The following is a 6,000-nucleotide window of genomic DNA, read 5'->3' on the forward strand; positions in this document are numbered from 1 at the left end:
CCAAAATTAAGTACCTGCCGTCCTGATCGGAGAGCTGCTTAGTTACAGTGAAGTCACAGGAACTTGCTAGTAAAATAGCTACCCCAGCTTTTTTAGTCAGTCCATTGGACATATAACATGTGGGGAATTTATGATTGGAGAGTTTTGGGGGGAGAGGAGGAAATGAAGTGGGTTTCCTGTAGGGCAATAATATGTGCCTTCAGTTTGGCAAAGTGGGCGAGGGCCAGTCGGCGTTTGTTTGGTGAGTTTAAGCCTTTAACATTTAGCGAGAGTACCCTAACCATTGTTGAATACGAGTATGTTGCATTCCACAGCCGGCCTGCGGCAATATGATACAGAAACCTCTTGAAGGAGGCAAGCAGTTTGTTTCATTGTGCCAACCGTCAGTGGGGCGTCGTCGGCCATCTCAGACATCGTTGATGGGGTTGGGGAGGGGAGGCCCGGAGGGTTACTAGTACTGGGAGGAGGGTTTTGCGTTTTGTTAGGATGGAATTTGTCCGATGCACCAGAAGAAGGCGATGACTGTTTGAAGAAGCTCACCGGAGGTACTTTTGAGGAGCCTTTGTTGCGTTTAGCAGGCATTCCACCTGGAGAGGGGGGGGGGGGGGGTGGTGAACTCCCTGTTGCCTTTTACAGTAAAACAGAAGTATGTGATATGATGCCAGTATGATATAGGCCTGAGGTGTCACATTAGATTGGTAGGTGGATATGGAGCACTGGTGCCATAAGGGTGAGCCTTTACATAGCCAGGTGGAGACAGTCTAGATCAGGCATGTCCAACCTGCGGCCCTCCAGATGTGCTAAAACTACACATCCCAGCATGCATTGCAATCATTATATCATTCCCTAATTGCCAAATTGTGGCAAGGCATGCTGGGATGTGTAGTTTTAGCATACCTCCCAACAGTCCCGATTTAATCGGGACAGTCCCGATTGTCAGGGCCTGTCCCGATGTCCCACCCGCGGGCGGCAGTGTCCCGCGGTGTGGGGGGGCTGTTGGGAGTCCCCCCTGTCAGCTGCTAAGCAGCGGGGAATAAACGCTGTGCGCATGCGCACAGCGTCTATTCCCGCAGCCAGGGGACTGGGGGCATGGCTAGAGGCTCACAAAGCCTCTGGGTCATGCCCCCATAGCGGCAAAATGAGGGCGTGGCCTCGCGGAAGAGCCGTGAGTATAGGCCACGCCCCCAAATTAGGCCACGCCCCGAAAATTTCTGCACGCCTCCGGCGCGCAGGAACATAGTCCCGCCTGCAGAGCTTCAAAAGTTGGGAGGTATGGTTTTAGCACATCTGGAGGGCCGCAGGTTGGACAAGCCTGGTCTAGATCATGTCATATTTTCAGCAGGTATAGCATATATGTGATCTAGTGATATAGTTTGGAGCCACCAGATGGAGCTGTGGCGTCTCGACTGTCACCAATAAGAGTATAAATGTTAATCACAGCTTAGGTTCTGGTCAGGGAGCAGTATTTCGGCGAGGGATAGTATTCAACAGGTCTCTCCCCTTAAGTATAGTGGGATACTGGTTGGAGGCTGTGTGATAGGGGGTGACTGTAACAGGCAGCTGTGTCTGACAAATGTGTGGGAGAGCAGGCCTTCTGTGGGGTATGAGCAGGTCCCCAGGTAAGGGCCAGAGTGGTTGCCGGGAGTAGCAGTGAGCATAGAAGGTGGGAGAGTGTGCTGCAATGACAGTGCTCTGTCACACTCAAGATGGCCGCCGCCTCAGGGGCAGAGCGTGGGAGCTTATAATAGAGTGCTGCAGGGGCTCAGGAGGGAGCAGACCTCCCATGGAATGCTGGCCAACCCCCAGGTAAGGGTCGGGATGCGGGCAGGTTGTCCGGGGTACTCACAGACTCTTTTTCGGCGGGCGCACGCTGCGGAGCCCGCGGTGCAGCCGCTTGTTGAAATTTAGGCCGCGGCTCCCGGGTAGGCCGCAATCCGCGAGCAGCCGTGGGCGGCCGCCCCGACTCCGCTGCCTCCCGCCGGTCGCGTCACCTGCCTCCGGGGCCTGTGGGGGAGCCCCCTGTCCAAGATTTGCCCGCTAGAAGTGCCCTGGAGTGTTTTAAGCCCGGGATTGCTGGAGCCCAGGGAGAGTGCGTCCTTGTCTGATGGCTGCCAGGCCACGCCCCCATTTTTCTCTTTATTGTTTGTGTGTACTGCACCCATACTATACTGTCAGAAGTTCCATGTGTGATTGTTCTGCCTCCACGCAGCGTTATCCCAGCTGCAAATTACAAAAAAATAACAGTAAAAATTTTACAATTTTTCTTTTTATTGTTTGTGCATACTGCACCCATACTATACTGTCAGAAGTTCTGTGTATTAATTACCAGCCAGCTTACTGCAGACCTTGGCCTAAATTGAATGAAAAAATTTTGAAAAAAATCCAAAGCTTTTCACCGCTGCTTGACAAAACCAAATCCCGGCGACGAATACAAATCCAAATCTTCGGCCCCGGCGCTCATCTCTATTCTTAACCCAAAATAAATTCTGTATACCCTGTCGTTTGGTAAGTGTCGTAAAAGGCAATGGTGAAATGAATAAACAGTGACTCATGTTAACTTATTTTACATTTCTAAATTACTCTTTTCTTATTTCAGATAAATAATGAAAAAGCTGTGGTGTATATTTATATTTAAAAAATTGATTGCTAATTCATTTTCTACCACTAGATGGCATTGCAGGAAACACATTTTTGACTTGTATGCCGTAGTGGTTGGTAGGGCATGAAATACGGCCTGTCGGCACATGTCGGCTCAAAAAAAAAAAAGTGAAATACCCATGTCGACCTTTCAAATGTCAACCTAGCCATTGTCATACTTCCATCCATGTCGACCTCAGGCATCTTGACCTATTTTAGGTGTCGATCCAATGCATGTCGATTTAACAACGTATACCACCACCGGCGCCAAGTCCCTAAATTAATTTGGGCAGGGTAACGGGACTTTTCACTATGTACAAATCTGTCAAGAAAGGAGGACTCAGTATTCGTAATTATTATTAATAGTATTTGTAATTGGGGCAGCATGGATGGTGTAGTGGTTAGCATTACTGCCTCACAGCGCTGAGGTCATGGGTTCGATTCCCACCATGGCCCTAACTGTGCAGAGTTTGTATATTCTCCCCGTGCTTGCGTGGGTTTCCTTTCGGGGACTCTGGTTTGCTCCCACAATCCAGATATACTGGTAGGCTAATTAGCTCCCAACAAATTAACCCTAGAATGTCTGTGTGTGCGTGTACATGTGGTAGGGAATATAGATTGTAAGCTCCACTGGGGCAGGGACTGATGTGAATGTTCAAATAAACAAATAAAGCGCTGCAGAATATGTGTGCGCTATATAAGAAACTTAATAAATAATAATTAGGGCTGTACTGGCCTATGGGGGGGGGGGAGAGAGTTAACCTGATACATTATCATGCATGCAATAATAATATATCTCCTATATATTTGGCTACATCTGTCACTCAAAGTGGGTGTCTGTGTCTATAACGCTCTGTTCCTGGACTTTCCTCTTAATGTGTGATTGCCTTCATCTGTGCTGAACACCTTTCTGAGAAATTAACCTGTTTAAAACAGGTGATGGCAATCATACATTAAGGGGAAGTCTAGAAACAGAGCATTGTGTCCCTCCTGGAGAGGGTCATGTTGGGAGGTATGTGACAGAGAATCAGCCCAGTGAGCCCACAGACAGTGCCAGACACCCACTGCCTTCCCATGTTGCCCAGCACTGCTACTCCACAGCCACCAGGTGAGCGCCCCCCTCCCGCGATTTGCGGCAAAACCTCCCCCCCCGCGCCCCCCCCCTCCCGCGATTCGCGGCAAAAACACCCGCTTCCCCGCGACCCCCCCCTACCGCGATTCGCAGCAAAAACACCCCCGCGACCCCCCCTCCCGCGATTCGCTGCAAAAAGAACCCCCCCACGACCCCTCCCGCAATTCGCGGCATAACCACCACCCCGCGACCTCCCGCGAATCGCGGCAAACCCTCCCCCGCGACCCCCCCCCCCCCGATTTGCGGAAAAAACACCCCCCCGCGACCTCCCTCCCGCGATTCGCGGCAAAAAGATGCCCCCCGCGACCCCCCCTTGCACGATTGGCGGCACCCCCCTTGCGACCCCCCTCCCGCGATTCGCGGCACCCCCACCCCCCTGCAATTCGCAGCAGCCCCACCGGAACCCCTGTGAACCCCGCCCACCCGCGATTCGCGGCACCCACCCCCGCGACCCCCCCTCCTGCAATTCGCGGCACCCCCCCCCCCCCCCCCCCCCGTGATTCGCGGCAGCTCCAGAATTAAATTGCACATGGAAAACACTGACATGGCTATGGTCGACAATGAAAAAGGTTGACATGAGTTTTTGAAGTTTTTTTTGTCATTTTTTGAATATTTTCATATTCATTCTCATGTGTCGACATGGACACCAATGAAGTGCCACACTTATGTCAACATTTACATGTGTTGACCTTTCTGTGTTGATTTTTTTCTTGTGGCGATTCGCGTCACACCCCCCGCAACCCCCCCTCCGGCGATTCGCGGCACCCCCCGCGACCCCCCCCCCTCCCGCAATTCGCGGCAACCCCCCACCGGAACCCCCATGAACCCCGCTCTCCCGCGATTCGCAGCACCCACCCCGCGCAACCCCCCCCCCTCCCGCAAATCGCGGCACCCCCCGCGATTCGCGGCAGCCCCAGGATTAAATGGCACATGGAAAACACTGACATGGCTATGGTCGACAATGAAAAAGGTTGACATGAGTTTTTGAAGATTTTTTTTTCATTTTTTAAATATTTTCATATTCATTCTCATGTGTCGACATGGACACCAATGAAGTGCCACACTTATGTCAACATTTACATGTGTTGACCTTTCTGTGTTGATTTTTTCTTGTGGCGATTTGCGTCACACCCCCCCACCCCCCCCACAACCCCCACTCCCGCGATTCACGGCACACACACACCTCCCTGCGATTCTCGGCACCCCACCCCGTGACCCCCCCTCCCGTGATTCACGGCACACCCCCGCGACCCCCCCTCCCATGATTCGCCGCAACCCCCGCCCCGTAACCCCCCCTCCCGCGATTCGCGGCACCCACCCCCGCGACCCCCCCTCCCGCAATTCGCGGCACCCCCCCGCGATTCGCAGCAGCTCCAAAATTAAATTGCACATGGAAAACACTGACATGGCTATGGTCGACAATGAAAAAGGTTGACATGAGTTTTTGAAGTTTTTTTTTTCATTTTTTGAATGTTTTCATATTCATTCTCATGTGTCGACATGGACACCAATGAAGTGCCACACTTATGTCAACATTTACATGTGTTGACCTTTCTGTGTTGATTTTTTCTTGTGGTGATTCGCGTCACACCCCCCCCCACCCCCCCCCGCAACCCCCACTCCCGCGATTTACGGCACACACACCCCCCCCCCCCCGCGATTCTCGGCACCCCACCCCGTGACCCCCCCTCCCGTGATTCACGGCACACCCCCCGCGACCCCCCCTACCATGATTCGCCGCAACCCCCGCCCCCGTAACCCCCCCTCCCGCGATTTGCGGCAACCCACCCCGCGACCCCCCTCCCGCGATTCTTTGCAATCCCTCCCCTCCCGCGATTCGCAGCATCCACCCCCCCACAACCCCCCCTCCTGCAATTCGCGGCACCCCCGCGACCCCCCCCTCCTGCAATTCGCGGCACCCTCCGCGACCCCCCTCCCGCGATTCGCGGACACCTAAGTTGCAATACAGGGCATCTTTCATACAATTCTAACCATATTTCTCATATACAAACGTTCACAAATTAAGGGGGCGCAGCCCCTTACGACGGTGTGAAGAGCGCCCGTAGGGCGCGATGAATCACCTAGTACACTATATATACTTACCAGGGGTCTACATCATACATTCTCTAATTTTGAATAACAGTTATTACCAGTTTCTTATATAGTGCACACATATTCCGCACCACCAGTATATTGACGTTCCAGAGCGTATTTTGTAATGCACATCATGT

The sequence above is a fragment of the Crinia signifera genome, chromosome 6 (assembly GCF_055691185.1).
Source record: "Crinia signifera chromosome 6, ASM5569118v1, whole genome shotgun sequence".
Taxonomy (NCBI): domain Eukaryota; kingdom Metazoa; phylum Chordata; class Amphibia; order Anura; family Myobatrachidae; genus Crinia; species Crinia signifera.